Source organism: Gracilinanus agilis, chromosome 1 (assembly GCF_016433145.1).
Source record: "Gracilinanus agilis isolate LMUSP501 chromosome 1, AgileGrace, whole genome shotgun sequence".
Classification (NCBI taxonomy): Eukaryota; Metazoa; Chordata; class Mammalia; order Didelphimorphia; family Didelphidae; genus Gracilinanus; species Gracilinanus agilis.
The window spans coordinates 782,513,506-782,533,972 of NC_058130.1; the positions used below are offsets into that span (position 1 = coordinate 782,513,506).

At 42.7% G+C, this 20,467-nt stretch overlaps 1 pseudogene; it reads left to right on the forward strand.

The window, feature by feature from the left end:
• The first annotated feature begins 845 nt into the window (after window positions 1-845).
• On the forward strand, window positions 846-11,736 carry LOC123230439 (annotated as a pseudogene).
• The last annotated feature ends 8,731 nt before the right edge of the window (window positions 11,737-20,467 follow it).

Consider the following 20,467-nt stretch of genomic DNA (forward strand, 5'->3'; position numbering starts at 1 on the left):
TGCTATTAATTATTTTTCCATTATTGTTAATAACAAATAACGGGTGTCAGGCGCACCTGGGTGCCAGGTCCTGCGCTCGGTGCTTTTTACGAAGATTAATTCACTGGATCCTCACCATCACCCTGGGCGATGGGAGCTGGAGTTATTCCCATTTTACAGATGAGATAACGGAGACAGGATGACGTGACTGGCCCAGGGTCACACAGCCGGGCTCTATCTCTGGGTACATTTTAACTCGGGGTCTCCACTGCGCCAGTTTGATAGGGGCTTTGTGCCCCTGGGCCAGTCACTTCATACCTCAGTTAAGTTGTCTGTAAAATGGGAGTAATGGAGGCAGGCAGCTTTGGCCCAGGGTCACCCCAAGGACACAAGTTCTTCTGGAAGAGTCCATTTGCCCTCCCCAAGGGTTCTCACCAACCCCGGCAGGGTCGTGACCCTGGTTCTTCCCATTTGGGCCATCACATTTCAGGTTGACTGACTTCCCTCGTGCCCCTCAGTATTTCATTTCTAAGAACACGATTCGGGGAAGGAGGCTGTGGCTGTCCCCATCCTGCTGCCCTTCAGGCCCACCAGAGGCCAAGAGCCCTTCCATTCTGCTGCTGCCATGCACACACTCTTGTTGAGGCTGATCCACCCTCCTGCCTTCTGCTGCCATATTACTTCTCTGTCCTTCCGCTCCCTCTGATGGGGTCCTCCCTCCTCCCCCTGTGCTGGATGGACTCTGAATGGTTCTCTGTGGCTTCCATCTTGGAACAGCAGCGGCCTCAGAGGAGCCCGGATGGTCAGCCCCAGACATGAGCCTACGCCGGGTCTGAGAACCTGCTCCTCAAGAACAGATTCTTGTCATGGCCTTCGAGGCCCCCTACACAGTCTGCCGCCAACCTCCTTCCAAGACTGAATTCTCAGGATTCCCCAGTTTGGGCCAGCTAGCGACCTTCACTTGACTGCCCATCTCTGGCCTCTGTGTATTTGCACATTTTCCCCTGTGCCCACCTCTGCCTTGGCCCAAAACTCGTCTCCACTTAACCCTAGTTGTTCAGGAGTTTTCAGTCATGTCTGACTTTTTGTGATCCCATTTGGGGTTTTCTTGGCTAAGATACTGGAATGGTCTGCCATTTCCTTCTCCAGCTCATTTTATAGATGAGGAAACTGAGACGGATAGGGTAAAGTGACTTACCCAGGGTTCTATAAGTAGTAAGGCTGGATTTGAACTCAAATCTTCCTGACTAAAGGCTTTGCATTCTCTCCACTGTGCTGTCTCCTACCTGACCCTGTCCTGTCCTGCCTTTACTCCTATGAGCTGTCTCATAGTGACTAATATGTATCTGGCCTATTTAGTCCGAGGTCCAGGACTCTCTTATTGACATCCTTGTGTTCCCAGTATCTTGTACTACACCTTGTTCAGTGTAGACATTTGGCAGTTTGAATTAAGTTCTGGGGAATAGTTCAAGAGCTCCGAGAAAGCTCTTTCTCAGCCAGGATGGGTGAGGGGCAAGTCTGGGAGCTGGGAGGCTGAGCCAGCCCCTCTCATGGTTCCTGTTTCTTCCTCAGTTTTGCTCCTGGATGCCAGCCTTTCCCCGAGAGGTGGGAGCGTTGAGGAAGAGCCAATGGCCCCTGTACTCCTGACCGCCAGGGCCCCCCAGGTGAGTGGGAGGCTCCTCGTTTTGAAAGTGGTATCAAAGTGGGCACATTCTGGTGGAACCTAAGAAGTTGGAGCTGTCATAAAATTATAGCTAAAGAGCAGAAGGGACCTTAGGGACTCCCTCATCAAAGTCCCTCATTGTCCAGAAGAGGACGAGGGGGAAGCAGCCTGTCCACAGGCTCTTGGGTGGTGAGCAGCAGGGCCAGGATTTGAACCTAGGGTCGTAGAGGGAAAATCTAGCTCTTGAGCAACTCAGCCTTCCTGGGCAATGGGAATTCCATGGGGAATTTTTCCCATTTTCACAGAATCTTATCTCTTCTTGACCCAGTGATCACACCTTTATTTGCCAAAGTCCCCAGTTCTGCGGTTTGTGCCTCAGTACCAATTTGGTACTAATAGCAAACGTTTCTAGCCCTGCTAAGCTTTACAGTATAAACCACAAAAATGGACCAAGGCGAGTCATGTTATGCCCATTTTGCAGCATCAGAAACCAGGTTTCAGAGAGAAGAAATGTTTGGATCGCACATAGAGTAAATGTGGGGACGAGAACAAACCACAAATTTCTCATTTCTTTTGTCCTCTTTTGCTTCCAAGGTAAGACCAGAGGAGACATGGAATCGCTGTTTAATGTTTGTTAGTCACCTGCTTCCCATAGTCTTTGAGGTCAGCTAGTCAAGGTGTTACTACAAGCAGACTTGAATCAGGCTGGAATCATCGCCAAGCATTTATTTCAGTGCCTCCCAGCTGCCAAGCACTGGAGTACAAAGGGAGGCATAAACAAGGCCATCCCTGCCTTCAAGGAGAGAGCTCACAGATTTATGTACAAACAAGAGAGAGGCAGGACAAGCTAGAGGATTCTGGGAGGGAAGGTCCTGGCACCAACAGAGCTTGGAAAGGCTTCGTAAGAAGGTGGGATTTTAGCCAGACTGTCACCGAAGAGAGTCCAGGAAGATGAGAGACAGTGATGAGAAGGGAGAGAATTCTAGGCATGGTAGACCATGTTGGAAGAATTTGTAATGAGAAAGAAATAGAAGAATGTTAGTTATTATTGAGGATTGGTTTTCTGTAGGCCCCAGTTAGACATTAATGTTGGCAATGTTTGGGTGGGATTTGGGGTAAATTAGAAGAGGATCCTGGACTGGAATGGAATGCACCTACCATTGCTGATGTGAAGTGTTAGTCTTGTGAGTCTGATCAGTGGAGTTTTCAGTCAAAAGGGTGGATCTGGGTTCTAATTTGGCCTCAGACACTTCTTAGCTATGTGACCCTGGGCAAGTCACTTAACCTCAGCTGCCCAGCCATTACTGCTCCTCTGCCTTGGAACCAATACTTATATTGATTCTAAGACAGAAGGTAAAGGTTGAAAAAAAAAAAAAAACAACAAACCAACTTCAGAAGTATTTGGAGGGGAAAGATATTTCTCTAAGCCAAAATTCCTCCGAAACTAGGGTCAGGATTGTTCATGGAAAACTGCAGATTGGGGAATCAACAGTGTGACGTGGAAGCTAGAAAATCCCTCATTATCCTCTACTATGTTAAGGAGGTTTCCTGATAGAATGACGGGATGGGGGTGGGGGCTAACATTTTCTCTGAACCGGGACCTCAGGCCACATTGGCTGTGCTGTGGGAATTTTCTCAGACTACATTTTAGGGTTTTAGAAAAGCCACAGATCAGCTGGAGCAGGTTCCTGTGATGGACACTTCAAGGGGTCAGACTGGAGGATGTGGCTCCTAAGAATCGAGTTGAAGGAACCAGGAGTGTTTAGTCTGAAGACTTGGGTGTTGGAGCATGACTAGGAAGAAGGATCAGCCTTGACCTCCCCGTCAAGGAGCAGAGAAGGAGATCAGGCTAGATGCAAGGGCAGGACTTCCCATTGCTCCAGCTGTCCACAAATGCCCCAGACTGACTTAGAAAGGTGATGTGTGCCCTCTCATCAGAGATCATTGATGGAGGCCCCAGGACCAGTTGTGGGAGACAGTGTAGGAGAAGAAGAAGGTGCAGCTTGACCTAGAAGGCCTTATGGACAAAGTCATGAAGAAGTGTACTTGTCCTACCAGCCTCACAGGATTGTTAGAAGGAAAATTCTAGGTCATTGGCAAACTGCAGGAGCAGTATAATGTGGTGCATGATTCAGAATGTTGTTTACCTGGTGGTGCACAGTAGGCCATCAGTAAAGACTTGTCTTGGGATGCTCTGGAGGTGCTGTACACTGATTCTCTGAGGTTCCTGGGCACTTCCACCTTTCCTCCTGGTTGTCATGCAGATCCTTGGGTGCCCACACATATACTTGTTATTTCAGGAATTGGTGACATTCGAGGATGTGACTGTGGACTTCACCTGGGAGGAGTGGGGGCACCTGCACCCCTCTCAAAAGAAGTTGTACCGGGATGTGATGCTGGAGAACTACAGGAACCTGGTCTACCTGGGTACGGATGGCTTTCCCCTAGGCCTCAGAATCTGCCCATTAGGAGGGTTTTTCCTTCCTTCCTTAGTAAATACTGGACTTTTACATAATCATTGTTTGGTATATAGGCAGCAGAGACTGCTAATCTTTTCATGATGAAATGTTAGGGTGCTCACTACAGAATGAAAGGTCTTTGGCATGTAGGTCTAGAAGCTGGCGGTTGGACTATGATGCCCCTAAAGGTGTATTTCCCCCACTCTTAAGTCCTTCTAGTCAAAGGTTCTCCCCTAAAATGTTCAGGAGAGTGTAAGAGGGAAAAGGGGTTTTTTGATCGGCTATATTAATATTTAAAGGTGTGGTCACCAAGGAACTGAATAAATACCAATTCCCAAAATGATTTTAGTAATTTACTTACAAAATATAGGAGAGAGTGGAAGTAGAGGGATGAGAAGAGGGTAAAGTAAGAGATCTAACTTAAACTAGATTTGTATGCAAGACTGGGCTTTACTCTGGCAGGGCTCCAGAGGCTTAGCTGGAGAGCCTAAAAGTCAATTAACAAGGGGTTTAGTCATGAGGGCTTCTCCCAATCAAGGGCCCCTCTGGAGGCTAAGGTAGTCAGCCTTCTTTATTTACCACATGTAGTTCTTGGGGAAAGATTTAAGAACAGTCTCATCAAGATCTCAGGGTCCCAGGTCCAGTACTCCTCCAGGTCCAAGTCACAAACAAGAAGAGCTCTTTCAGGTTCAAGACTCGAACAAGAAGAGAAGTTGAACTCACTGAGCTCTCTTTTAAAGGGGCTTCTTTTGCATCACTTCCTGTGCCTTCTTCTTAGTTTACATGTCCAATCACAACAGATGCTTTTCTTAGGACTGCCCAGAAGGTAGTCAGTAGATTTTGATTTATCACTCACTCTAGCACTTGTGGGTCACAGACCTCCCAATTTGTGAGTTAAGTGGAGTTGTTTTGGTGATTAGATTTGAGAATGGGTAAGATAGATTTAATCTCATTATCACAATAGATGCCTGGAGATCTAAGAGGTTCCTGTCTTCTTTAAAGGGCCAGACTGAGGTGAGCTCATTTTCTTTCTGAGCCCAAATCTATTTTGGGACCTAATTCACCATATTCACCAGGTGTAAAATTCAGAGCCTCCATCAGGAGCCTGTTGTGTCCACTTGGGGGCCTTCTGAGCAGATGGTTTTTTTCCCCCAAGAAAGAAAAGACAGAGGTTGAATTCTGAACCTAAGAATCTTCCATTTCCCTTGAGCAGGCCTTGAATTTTCCAAACCACATGTGATCTACCAGCTGGAGCATGGAGAAGCACCTTGGAAGCCAGAAGATATCTCCAGGATCCCCCATCCAGGTGAGCAAGCACATAAGTCATTACAAACTACATCTCACTGGTCCATCCCTCTGTCAGGGGTTAGGAATGGCACAATATGTGTTAAGTACTTGGCCCAGGGCCTGGCACATGAGAGGGGTTCAGTAGTGTTATATTCAAACTCTCAGTTTCACCTTGATTGACAAGGGAGACAGTTGGAAGACAACGGAATGTTCCCGGATGCTGTGAGGACAGGAGCAAAGGCAGTTGGTCTGAGGATATAAATACCCTAACTGTCATCTGGGAGGGGTCTTTGGTCCTGGAGGCGGAGGTCTTTGGAGTCTTGGAGCTTTGACCATTGATCCTCTCCGAATCTCCTTAGATATTTAGGCATTTGATCATCATTAGATATTTAAATATCGGGGCCCAGGTGGTAACTGGGAAGAGGGAAGGAGAATAAGCAGAGGGAGGTGAAGGGTAGAAACTTCCTAAAGGCTAACATCACAAACTGAGAACAGAGAAGCTGAGAGAAATGACAATATCTGTACCAACTGAGCGATTGCCCTCTGGTTTGGCAGTGGCCAGGCTGAACCAGATGAGTGCGAAACCACAAGCTCCAGCTTACTGAAACAACAGCCTAAAGTCCTGAGGGATTATTGATCATAGCTATTAGTGACAGCGTCTCCTATTCCCAATCCGTTCCTGATTATTCCTTTCCCTATTTAACACCAATAGATAAAGTTTATTAAGTACCTTCCTGAGTGGTCATTGAATCACAACCCTTGGGGAGGGAGCAACACAGTCAGATGAAAACGTTATCCAAGGCTAATAGAGCCCAATATTAATAATCAGTCCAACCCCAGGTGGGACCTGAAAGGGTTACCCATTTACCTGACCATTAAGGGTCCTGCCTGGGCGCTGTTATAGAAATAGGGCATTATAACATCCAGCAGGGTGACAGGGTTCAGTGGTCCCCCTGCACCAGCTACCTAGGGGAATACAAAAGCCACAGCTTCCCAAACCAGTATCCTCTAGGAGCATAGCAGTATTAAGAAGAGTATCTATTTATTTATAAAAGTAGATACCTGTTCCTGTCTCCCCTTTCCAAGATCCCTTGGCCTACATAGAAGAGCCAGAGCTGTCTGACTATAGGTCCTTCAGACAGCTCCTTCCCTGCAATAGTCACTTTCCTAGCTTCCCTCCACACCAGTGTGTTAAAGAGGGATGTGTCTGTGGCCAAGGATAGCACTTTCTCCCTCTTTTCTCTTGGGTGACCTTGTTAGCCTTGCCAAACCCTCTGCTGCAGCACCCTGTCTTGGGGGACCCGATTCCCCAGCCAGTGCCTCGGTGACTATTGTGAGCCCTCCTCTCCTGTTGGAGGGGCCCCTGGTATAGGCCTTCCTGCTTGGAGAATCAAAGGCTAAGTGAGAGTTCAGGATGATTGGGAAGATGATCATTGCCATTATCATTCCTCCTTCTTGATGTGGAAACCCTAGGGATGTCCTCATTTTGTTGTTTTCAATTTTATTGATATTTTGTTCTTATATCCCAGTGATGGGCAAAGTATAGCCTGCGGGCCAGATGCAGACCCCCTGAAATGTTCTATCTGGCCAGGTGACATTATTCCTAATCTGACAAATACAATGAGTAGGATAACAATGAAACTTCAAAAGACTTGCCTTAGAAACAGACTGACATATGAGCATTTCCTTTTCTTTAGCCCCCTCTTTAAAAAGTTCGCCCATCACTATTATATCCCATTTACTCCCTAGGTTATCCTTCCCTCCTCTCCTACCCAAAAAGTCATTCCTTATAGCACAGAATAAAAAATAAAAAAAGAGGCAGCTGGGTGACTCAGTGGAATCATAAGCTTTGAATTGGAAGGGACCTGAAGAGGCAATGGTTGGGTTGGGCCAGAATCTGGTTTACAGCTAAAAAGATGGAAGATGGTAGGAAACCAGAAATGGACACAGGCACTTTTTCCCCAACAAATTTGGAGTAGTAAAAGTAGAAGAAAAATGAGATGGCTGATGATTAAGGGTGGCAAGTGAGGAGTAGAGGTTTGGGGTGGAGGTGTATATAAAGACTATGTTTGAATAGAGTAAGGAGTTGGTGAAGAGGAATAAATTGAAGATGCATTAGACAGTGAATGTGAGTGTTGGCAGAGGGTTCTTGAAAAGCAGATTAGATGAGATCAGAGGCACAGGCATAGGTTAAGCCTTTGTGAGGTGTAGAGATAACTCTCTGTGAGGAAAAGTAGCTTGCTAATGATTCTGAAATTTTGGAGGAGTGAACTTTAGGGAACCAATTGCTCCTGCAGGTTAGTTATTGAAGTTCCTCACATGCACTTTTATCTTCTCAATTTTTTCCTTTGTTCTAATACTTCTTGTTGTCTCATGGAGTCATTGAGTTCTGTATGTTGTATTATATTTTTCCAAGAGTCTGATATTTGGTTGATATTTTCTTCTAAGCTGTTTATTCTCCTTTCTTTTTTTTTCCTCTAGAATTCTTAATTTCATTTTAAAAATTGGTTTCATTTCTTCTTAACCTTCTTGGAAGACTTGTAGTTTAGGCATTTTTTTTTCCTGAGGCTACTTGTACTTATGATAGACTTCCTCTTTTCTGTATTTACAAGTCATGAGCTTCTCTTAACTCATAGTATTACTTCATTGTATTGGGAGTAGTTTTCTTATTTACTCCTGTCTCCAGCCTTGGTTTCTAGAGTGGGACTTTTTGCCACGACAAGCGTCTCTTCCCCTTTCACGCTTTTGGATGAGATGGCTAGACCCTAATCCTACTCCCTCTGTAATCTGGATGCTCCTCACTACAACTGAGATACTGTCTTTTCCATTCAGTAACATCCTGGGTAGGGGGATCATTGGGTATGAAGAGTCTTATTACTCTAGAATTATTTTGCCATAATATTTTCCCAAAAGATGGTACCTGTTACCAGCTCTGGTCTCACCAGTTGTATCAGACACTTCTGTCTATGAAGCTGAGCGAACATTTACTTTTATCCTTTTTTTTTCCCTAAGAAAACCTAATTTTGCTAACTGAATTAAGAAAGACTTGTTTCCATTTTGATTTACATTTCTCTGATTACTACAGAGTTTGGACAGATTTTGTGGAGTTATTAATCATCTGTTTTTGAAAACTATATATCCTTTAGCAGATACAGTTTTAAAATTCTAACAAGTGCTCATAGCTTCAGATTTTGCACAGAAGTAATTATTTTAAATATTTCTGCTTACATCTTTCCCTTTCCTTTATATTCTAGTTCCTTTATTTCTTGCTCAACAACTCTCTAATTTTACAGAATCAAATCCTTCTAATGTGCTATTTTTATTTTTATTTTAGGAATTGTAACAATTTTGTTCCTTCAGAGTTGAAATGCACATATAATTTTGTTCCAAAAATTATCCTAACATGTGTTTTTCTATTTTCTATTTTTTTAATCCCCTGGGAACTTTTCAATGAATATTTTTGAATAATTATTCCCTTGCTTCGTATATGGTGATCTTGATGTTATCAAACATTATTCTACTGCACTGATAGTGAACCTTTTAGAGATGGAGTGCTGGGTCTTGCCCTCACTCTATCCCCCAGATCAAGTGTCCTGCCTGCTCCCCCACCCCCCCATCCCATGTTAGGTATAACTGGCCCCCGCCCTCTTACTCCACACAGGAGAAAGAGAAAGTACTCCCATTGGGCTGCTGGACAAAGGGGTGGGTGAAGTGAGGAATGTCCTTAGCAAGTGTAGAGGGGGGTGGGTGTGGCCTGCATGCTCCACTCCCCTCCAGCTCTGCCACCTGTGAGCCACCCACCTTACCCCCTGGGTACTCCCATTGGGCTGCTGGGTAGAGGGACAGGGTATGCAAAAAAAAATTTCATCAAGCAAGGTGGAGAGAGGGAGGGGAGCAGCTTTGCCTGAGACCCTCTGCCTTTCTAGTAGCAAACTCTAGGGATGGAGGATGGGGAGAAAGGGTGGCTGAGTGCCCACATAAAGTGCTCTGCATGCCATCTTTGGCACTCATGCCATAGGTTAATGATCACTGTTCTATTGTATACCTTTCATTCTTATTAGGAATTACCTATTTTTCTCTACTGATGTTTTTCTAGCTTTTATCTGGTTCCAGACCTCCTTCTCCCTCTCCCCCAGTAATCTTGATAGTCTGGTTCATTTTTTCTTCCCCTTAAATTTTTGTTACCCATCATTTTTATGAAGGTAAGCCCCTTGATATTTTGATTAGTTTTATATTTAAACTTTAAATTTAGGTAGCCATCCTAGTTACAAGCATTACAGAAGTTTTCAAAATCTAGGCAAACTATATTTATGATATTCCCATGATCTACCAGACTAATCACCATGCTAACGAGGAAATGAGTTTAACCTAGCTTGTCCTGTTTTTGAAGAAGCTAAAAGATTACCACTTTTTTTCTACATTATAGTATATCCTAAAAAATGTGTCACAAGATTATTTAGGGGATCAATGAGAAAGCATTTGGTAAAGTAGCAATGACCATAGCAACTATGAAGCAATATTCTTATTTGATGTATATTTTGATATTTGAGTTATTTGCTTTGTGAACATAATAGAATACAGGACTGACTGGAATGCATGGTTAATAGGGAATACTTACTTTCTATATTTCAGGTTGGAAGAGTAGCCCTGAAATCAAGGAGTCACCTCCCAAGATGGACAGTCTTATGGAAGAATCATCACAGGATATAAATGATGTTCCCTATTTCTCCAGATTGGGACAAACCTGGGAATATGGGACCAACTGCAAGAGAAGGCAGAAAAGAGAGGAGATCTATCATGTACCTAACGATTGTGTAAAGGCCTTCCTTCAGAATATCAACCTTACTGGTCATCAGAGAATAGATTCTCCAGGAAATGTGTGCAATAAAGGTGTGGAGGGCTTCTGTCAGAACAAACAACTTTCTCAAAATCAGAAAATCCTTACAGGAAAGAAATCTTATGTATGTGATAAATGTGGCAAGGCCTTCAGCCAGAGGTCAGGACTTAGGGAACATCTGAAAATTCACACTGCTGTGAAACCTTATGACTGTATTGAAAATGGAAAGACCTTGTATCTGAATAGTAAATTTACTCGACATCAGAGAGTTCATCCTGGAGAGAAACCTTATGAATGTAGTATATGTAGGAAGGCCTTCCGTTGGAAGTCACATCTTACTCAACATCAGACAGTTCATTCTGGTGAGAAACCTTATGTATGTAATGAATGTGGAAAGGCCTACCACAAGAGGTCAGTACTCACTGAACATCAGCGGACTCATACTGGAGAGAAACCTTATGAATGTCATAAATGTGGAAAGACCTTCCGATGGAGCACACACCTTAGTCGACACCAGAGAATTCACACCGGAGAGAAACCTTATGTATGTAAAGAATGTGGGAAGGCCTTCCGACAGAGGACAGTGCTTACTGAACACCAGAGAACTCATACTGGAGAGAAACCTTATGAGTGCAATGAATGTGGAAAGTCTTTTCGATGGAGGACGGTGCTTTCTGAACATCAGAAAACCCATACTGGAGAGAAACCTTATGAATGTAATGAATGTGGGAAGTGTTTCCATTGGAATACAAACCTTACTCGACACCAGAGGACTCATACTGGAGAGAAACCTTATGAATGTGGAAAGGCCTTCCACCAGAAGTCAGAGCTTATTGGCCATCAGAGGACTCATGCTGGAGAAAAACGTTATGAATGCCATGACTGTGGAAAGGCCTTTCAGTGGAACACAAATCTTACTCGACATCAAAGAATTCATACTGGAGAGAAACCTTATGAATGTAATGAATGTGGAAAGGCCTTTCGATGGAGTACAGTACTTACTGAACATCAAAGAATTCACACTGGAGAGAAACCTTATGAATGCAATGAATGTGGAAAGACCTTCCAGTGGAACACAAACCTTACTCGACATCAGAGGACTCATACTAGAGAGAAACCTTTTGATTGTAGGAAGATCTTCCACCAGGGGACTCAAAATCAGAAAATTTGTGGTGGAGAGAAACTTTATAAATGTAATGAGTGTGGAAAGGCCTTCCATCAAAAGGCAGGACTTACTCGACATCAGAGAACTCATACAGGAGAGAAATCTTATGAACGTAATGAGTGTGGAAAGGCATTTCACAAGAGCACAGAATTTACTCAACATCAGACAGTTCCTATTTGAGAGAACTCTTTTGAATGTATCATGCATGATAATGGCACTTGCCAGAATACTGGGCTCACCATCATATAATTTATGCTGGGAAAAAAACTTTAGTGAATGTAATGATCATGAGATATCTTTCTTCAAGAACAATGAACTTTCCCAACTTGAGAGGATTCATGTTGGAGAGAAACCTGAATAATGTTACATATTTAAACTAAAAAGAAATTTTGTAAATTAAGTCAGTCTCAAATTTCTCATATAGAATAATCCAAACATTTTTATCTCAAGTTTCAAGGCAACTCCCTCCCCCAGTATTCAAGTTTATAGCTGACAACTTAGACCATTCATTAAGAATGTGGTGGCACTCTGGCAACAACTGGTACCCTAAAGTTTACTCGTCTAAATTTTCAGAATCATTAGCAAGCTACTTTTCCTCACAGAGAGTTATCTCTACACCTCGCTAAGGCTTAACCTATGCCTGTGCCTCTGATCTCATCTAATCTGACTTATTCAAGAACCCTATGCGAACACTCGCATTCACTGTCTAATGCATCTTCAATTTATTCCTCTTCACCAACTCCTTACTCTATTCAAACATAGTCTTTATATACACCTCCACCCCAAATCTCTACTCCTCGCTTGCTACCCTTATTCATCAGCCATCTCATTTTTCTTCTACCTTTACTACTCCAAATTTGTTGGGGAAAAAGTGCCTGTGTCTATTTCTGGTTTCCTACCATCTTCCATCTTCTTAGTTGTAAGCTGGGTTCTGTCCCAACCTAACCATTGCCTCTTCATATCCCTTCCAACTGAAAGTCTATGATCCTATGAACTCTCAAATGCCTCGTTCCTTTCTGTACTTGGCCTTTGGCTCCCTTTCCTCGGCAAAGAATTCAGCCCTTGAACTCTCCTGGCTTTACTGCTTTCTCTTTAGGAGAACAAGCTATTTACTTCTCATCTTTTGACTGCTCTGTTTCTCTCTTACAGACTTCTCTTTTACCCAAGGCATCAAGGTAGGTGTTCTCTAGGGTGGTAACCTTGGATGTCTTCTGTTCTTTCTATTCTACAGTCTTCCTGCTAGGAATTACATTTGGTACTATTACATACTTGAGAATTGAATTTCAAGAAAAATTTAAGCCAGGTATGGGAAGGATGGGAAAGGGGCTTGGTGCTTTGCATGGCAATTAACTCTCCCTCATTGTGCTTTTTAAAAAAGACAACTTGTGGAGGCAGCTGGGTAGCTCAGTGGATTGAGAGTCAGGCCTAGAGACAGGAGGTCCTGGGTTCAAATCCGGCCTCAGACACTTTCCAGCTGTGTGACCCTGGGCAAGTCACTTCACCCCCATTGCCTACCTTTACCACTCTTCTGTCTTGGAGCCAATACACAGTATTGACTCCAAGATGGAAGGTGAGGGTTTAAAGTAAAAAATAAAAAGTCAACTTGCCAAGTTGCTTTATTTATAAGAATATTTATCTTCATTGTTTTCTTGTCAAAATATTTTACAAATGCTTTTTATTTTTGGTATATCAAATGACTTCCCAATAATCTCGTTGCCATCACCAACTATAACACCCTCCCAAGTGATGCTATAGTTTTCCAGACCTTTGTTACTGCCAGGGGAGCTCTCCCATCCTCAGTTTCCAGCCCCAGAACAGTTTCAACATCACCTTTGTTAGTGGAATAAGCTCATCAGTCAACTCTTGTGACTTTCTCCTTTCACCATTCCTTTGACCATTCAAACCAACATTTTATCCTGGGCCATCATCCTCATATTTTCCACCTATAAACATAAGCTCCTTGAAGGCAGGGACTGCCTCTTTTTATTTGTATCCCTTGCATTTAGCATACAGCACTGTGGATGTAAATGGCCCTGTTCCTCTTCTGGAAATATTAAGAAAGCATTTTTCTTAGCATCTGCCTAGCCTTTTTCAGTCTTTCTGAAACAATGCCTTTCGTTTGTCATTTTTTGCTCTCAACAAAATCTTTGCCTCATTCTTTGCGGTCCACTGGCTGAAGATTTGGGGAGGATCACTGCTCCCCTGTTCAGCAGCTGGGGGAAAGTGACTGGACGTGGGCAAACACTATTTCATTCATCCACTTAAAAGCTGTTTTCTCCTCCTCCACACTTTGACCCAAATGGGGTAACGATCAGACTGAGAGAAGGAAGAAGTCTGATTGCTTGAGGGAATGGAAGTATCTCCATTTCTCTCATGACCAGCTAGAAAGGGAAAACCTTTAACAAAGTGGCCAAGACAAGATTGGGTAATTTAGGAAAATGAATCTCTCAGAGTGACCCAAAAGTTATGTGACTTGTGTTTGATGGAGCAAACTGGTAGGAGCTAGGAGTCTCCTGGGGTGGAGGTGAGATCAGTCCAGGCTCTTAGAGTCATGGCCAGGCTCCAGCCTAAACATATCCACCCAAACAGATGGACTAAGTATGGGTTCTGGCTGAAATACTCCACATTTGTCCTGTTTAAACATTTAATCCATTCAACTTGGCCTTGGCGTGGGCTGATCATTGGGATGCCGGGCCGTGAATGTCCCCAACTCAAAGCTGTGTCTAGAGCCAAGTCAGGAATTCTCAACTAAGGACAAGTCTTAACCAAAGCCAGCAGCTCCTCATCCTGAGCCACACCTGGTCTAAAATAGACCTGCCTTCTGCTGCACTGTGGTGCTAACAGTCCCCATGGGAACGGCTCTTCCTCTAGTCTACTTGGGCAACACTGGAAATGAGCCACTTGGTCTTGCCCCAGCAAGGGATGCTCTGGATTGGGGAGATGCGTCTGAGAGCAGAGCGATGTGGCAAGATTAGGTGGGCTGCATGGAAGGAGCAGGCAGGCCTTTGTTGCCACAGCCTGCCTCTTTCCCAGAAAGTTACAGTTCAGGGCTTCCACCTTTAGGTGCTAGCCTCGTCCTTTCCAAGAGGTGAGCTTCATTGGATGATACCACTGACAGGCAGGAGAGACAGCTCGGATTCCGCCTACCTCACACCTCCCTTCCCTTCAGGGCACCAGCAAGAGCTTGGGGCCTGGGATTTTTGGACAAATATTCAAGTATTGCTCTTAACATTTCCTATCTGGAAGCTTCTTGCCTTCTAATGGTCTCAGTTTTCTCCTCTGTAAAAATTTGAAGTATTCTAAGGCACTTGTTAGCTGTGAGGCGGCTGGTGGTGCAGGGGAAAGAACATTGATCCTGGAGTCAAGAAGATTTGAGTTCTCAGTTTTAATTAACAAATCAAGTCATGTAAACACATTATGGATGTCTAGACAATACTCAAATGAGGAAGAACCCAAAATTTACTCTCCTACTATGACAAGACAATGTGTTTTTTGAAAGAGATGGAAGGGTTTTATGGAGCATTCAAATATTCACCATTATGACTTATTATTTTGAACTAAAAGTTCATCTGTCAGGCCGTGAGTGAACAATCTAAATTGTATAAGTTGAGTATTCTTGAACTTTGACTCAACACCCTCCATGAATTTTTTTTAATTAAATTTTATTTTTGTTATGCAAAAAACACTTCCATATTAGTCATTGCTGTAAGAGCAAACTCATACATAACCAAACCCCCATATAAAACCATAAATACACTGATATGAACAATAACTCCAACAGTTCTTTCTCTGGAGATAGAGAGCCTTCCCCTCATAAGTCTTTCAGGATTGTTCCAGATCATTGCATTGCTGAGAGGAGCCAAGTTTTCACAGATAATCATCTTCTAATATTGCCATTACTTTGTACAATGTTCTCCCAGTTCTGTTTATTTCGCTCTGTATCAGTTCCTGCAGATCTTCCATGAAATCTTTATCCAATAAAAAATTGAATAAGTATTAGAAAAAGTTTTTCATAGTTATTTTTTTTAAAGGTCTTGTTTTCCTTTTTCTCTGTTATTTATTTATTTATTCATTCATTCATCCATTTATTTATTTATTTGTTTATTCATTTATTTATTTAGGCAATGGGGGTTAAGTGACTTGCCCAGGGTCACACAGTTGGGAAGTGTCTGAGGCCAGATCTGAACCTAGGAACTCTCATCTCTAGGCTTACCTCTCAATCCACTGAGCTACCCCACTGCCCCCAGTTTTTCATAGTTATTAGCAGTGTATGTTTGCTGGTACTTTTCTCTGTCTCCTTAACAAAACTTATTTTCACTTGATTGATTATCCACCAATATCCTGCTGAATAAAATTAACTTTACATTAATATCTGTTTCCCAAAACACTGTAGATAGTTACATGGGAAAGTAAAGCCAATGTCAATTCAAATCTATGCCAAAAAAGGGATTGGTAAGTTCTGGTGACAACCTTTACTTTAAAAATGACACTTTTGCTCTCTTTGTAGTGGCAAAAAGCTGGAAAACGAGGGTCTGCCCTTCAATTGGGGAATGGCTGAACAAATTATGGTATCTTTTGGTGATGGAATACTATTGTGCTCAAAGGAATAATAAACTGGAGGAATTCCATGTGAACCGGAAAGACCTCCAGGAAGTGATGCAGAGTGAAAGGAGCAGAACCAGGGGAACATTGTACACAGAGGCTGATACACTGTGGTAAAATTGAATGTAATGGACTTCTGTACTAGCAGCAATGCAATGACCCAGGACAGTTTTGAGGGACTTATGGAAAAGATGCTACCCACATTCAGAGGAAGAACTGCAGGAGTGGAAACACAGAAGAAAAACAACTGCTTGAACACATGGGTTGATGCGGACATGATTGGGGATGTAGACTGGAAATGACCACACCAATGCAGTTATCAATAATATGGAAATAGGTCTTGATCGATGACACATGTTAAAGCCAGTGGAAATACACGTCAGCTATGGGGGTGGGGGTGGGGGGTGAAGGGGAAAGTAAGAACATGAATCGTGTAGCCATGGAAATTTTTTTCTAAAAAATAAAACAAAATAAAAATGACACTTTCGAGGGAATTTTAATTTATTTTCCCAACCAGCTTTTAATTTATGCATGTACACTACAAGTTCAAGTAGTGTTGAGTTCATTACTGTCATTCAGACTAACTAAAAAAATTGTATTGATTCTATTCTTTGGATATTGAATGGTTTCTGAACTGTTGGAAAAGACCAATTAATGTGCTATGTGTTCATATTCATTACCAGTAACAATTCAGAAAAAAATTAGAGTATCTTTTGCTAAATGTTCAGAAATGTAAGTTTAAAAAAATTATACTCCATTAAGATTCAACTATTTGTACAGACACTACAGTTTAATAAAAAAATACATTGTGTAATATTTAATAAATAAGTAAAATAAACTTTTCAACACTACAAAAAGACCTAATTTCAAATCTGGCCTCAGGCACTCAACTAGCTGTGTGACCTTGGAAAAGTTACTTTGCTGTTTGCCTCAGTTTCCTTATCTTTAAAGTGGACACAATTACACTTGCCTCACAGGGATGTTAAAATACTAAGTGCTTGCTATTACTTATCTGTGATAATTTGTTCAGACCTTTGCACTTCTTTTTTTTCCTTTTAAGACTCACAGAACAGAATCAGCCCAGCCCCAGGACCACCGTTTTTCTTATTTTATTCCCTTAGTATCCTTTGAAGACATTCAACCTCTGTGAAACCTTAATTTAACCCCTTCTACCCCATCTTCCCTAAGTGGGTGCTGTCTGCAGCATTTGTATTGTGTGTCCTGGCCATTTGGATGGAATTCCTACATCCTGGGGTCAGAGTAGCCAAAGGAAAAGGGATAAAAATAAAAAAGGAAAATTTGTCAGTTGGAAATTGCAAAGCTTTCAAATGATTTAGTCTTCTCTCTTCATTCTTAGGGACAACTGGGTGGTCCAGTGGATAGCGTGACAGGCCTGGAGTCAGGAAGACTCATCTCCTTCAGCTTAAATCCAACTGCAGACAATTAGTAGCTGTGTGACCCTGGGCAAGTCACTTAACTCTATTTGCCTCAGTTTCCTCATCTGCCAAATAAGCTAGAGAAGGAAATGGCAAACCACTTTAGTATCTCTGCCAAGAAAACCCCAAATGAGGATCATGAAGAGTCAGACACAACTGAACAACAATTGTGCTCTTAATTCTGGTCGAGTAAGAATTCAGAAAGAGGGGGGCAGCTGGGTAGCTCAGTGGATGGAGAGTCAGGCCTAGAGATGGGAGGTCCTGGGTTCAAATCTGGCCTCACACACTTCCCAGCTGTGTGACCCTGGACAAGTCACTTGATCCCTATGGCCTAGCCCTTACCACTCTTCTGCCTTGGAGCCAATACACAGTATTGACTCCAAGACAGAAGGTAAGGGTTTTAGGGAAAAAAAAAAAAGAATTCAGAAAGAGGGTGAAAGATTGGAATTCTTCCTCATCTGCATGCATATACATATTTAACGAAGTTTTTGGCAGTAGAAGGCAAAGACTAACTTGTAATTCAGATATGATCTTTTAATGGGTGTTTCCAAATTAAGACGGGAGTGAATTTTCTTTCGCTTTTTATGTTGAAACACCCTAGTGGGCTTTTTTTTTTAGAGTATTAATAATAATATTGATAACTAGCACTTATACAGTGCCTATTGTGTGCCGAGCATTGTGCTAAGTACTTTATAAATATTACTTAATTTGATCCTCAACAGCTCTGAAAAGTAGCTGCTAGTCCCATTTTACAGATGAGGAAACTGATAATTCAGGGTTACACAATTTCCCTAACCTCCCCCAGCTAGTTAGTTTCTGAGGTTGCATTTGAATTCGGGTCTCCCTCATTCCGGGCTCAGGACTCTATCCACTGTGTCACCCAGCTGCATCTCTCTAGGGTTATTAAAAGTAGAGGCACTGTGGAATTTTGATGAAAATTCCCCCAAATCTTCCTGCCTCCTTCCTTCTTTCTATCTCTCTCTGTCTCTCTTCCCCCCTCTATTTCTGTATCTGTCTCTTGTCTATGTGTCTTTCTGTCTGTTCGTCTATCTCTATTTCTATATCTATCTGCGTCTATCTCTAGTTCTGTCTCTATGTACTGTTTTAGCGTTAAAGGAAAATCGACAACTTGGAAATTTGATATCTGAGTCCAGAACTGCTCCTCACGCTGAAATTGAGCTCCTTCCCGCCCCCCCCACCCGACCAAGGCTAGAAGATCGAGTGTGCGTGAATAATGAGAGCTCTCGGCATTCCAGCTGGAGACTAATTAGGAAATGGCTCCCGGAGGAGCTCGCCATCCCATCCCTTCCCTCCCCCCCACCAAAAATCTCCCGACTCCCTAAAGAGAGTTTTCTTGTAGACTGCACGAGGTTTATTTAAGGATGGCCTTGGATGGTGCCTTTGTTTCCTGTCTGTGCTGCCTCAAATACCGAATCCGCGGCTCTCTCCTCTTTATACCGTTTAGAAATAGAGGCTACCCTTGATAAAACAGCCAGACGAAATACAGTGTGAAATCTTCCCTTTTACAACAGCCTTCTGTACAGTTCATATAAAAAAAAAAAAATAAGACTTTCTAGAGTAGCCCCGTCTAGGCTCCTTGGACGCAGCCCCTTGTTGAACCACGGAAAGGAAAAAGCATCGAGACATCAGGGTTCATTTTTACCCTCCGTTATTTCACTTTCCGGTGGTCGCTTCATGAGTGTACACATATGTATGTATGTACAAATATATTTACATGTGCCTACATACTTAGAGAAACGTGCATAATGTTCATGCCCAAATTATCGCTGAGGAACTCAACTAAATGGAGAGAAAATCTTTATACGATCTTAATTCTGCAGAGACGATCATTTAAAAGTGATTCATTTAGTGAAGAATAAGGGGAAATAAGAATAATCCTATATTGCTTCATAGGTTCCAAAAGCCTAAAGTTATTCACATCTAGAAAAAGTATGACTCACCTAAAAGCCAGTCATTCTGGACAGATGGCGATAAATTTGGAAGAAAGACACCAACAGATGCCGTGGCTGGCTAGTTCTCCTTCTCCCTTCTATGTCTGCCTGAGTCCTAAACTCACTCCAGTTGGCCACAACCATTTAAATCCTATTTCTTGTCTTACATGTTCTTTCTTTGTCTCTGTCTCTCTGTCTCTGTCTTTCCTCTGTTTCTTTCTGTTTTTCTTTCTCTCTCCTCTTCTGTCTCTTTCTCTCTCCTCTCTCTCTTTTACCTCTCCTCTTTCTCTCTCTGTCTCTCCTCTCTTTCTCTCTGTCTCTGTCTGTCTCTCTCCTCTGTCTCTGCCTCTGTATCTCTCTCCTCTCTGTCTTTCTGTCTCTGTCTCTCTCTCCCCTCTTTCTCTCTCTGTCTCTCTCCTGTCTCTGTCTTTCTCTCTCTCTCTCTCTCTCTCTCTCTCTCTCTCTCTCTCTCTCCTCTCTTTCTCTCTCTGTCAGTCTGTCTGTCTCTCCTCTGTATCTCTCTGTCTCTCTCTTGTCTCTCCTTTGTTTCTCTCTGTCTCTCTGTCTCTGCCTCTGTCTTTCTCTCTCCCTCTCCCCATCTCCCATCTCTTTCTCCTTCCAGTCTCTTTTCCTTCACACTCTCTCCTTCTCTCTCTCCTTCTCTCTGTCTCTTTCTCCCCATCTTTTTCTCCTTCCAGTCTCTTCCTTCATACTCGATCCTTCTCTCTATCTCTCTCTGTCTCTCTCTTTCTGTCTCTGTCTTCTCTGTTTTTCTGTCTCTGTCTCTTATCTAACCATCACCTTCTATCTTAGAATCAACACTGTGTATTGGTTCTAAGGCAGAAGAACTGTAAGGACTAGGCAATGGGGGTTAAGTGACATGCCCAGGGTCACACAGCTGAAAAGAATTTGAATCTTGATTTGAACCCAAGTCTATTCACTGAGCTATCTACTTGCCCCCTTATATGTTAAGCTTTTATAAACCACATGCTCACATTTTATGAAAAAGGACACTTGTGAGCAAAACTCTGAGAATGTGCACATATCAATATTGAAGAATTAGAATGCAAATTAGAAATATGAAAGG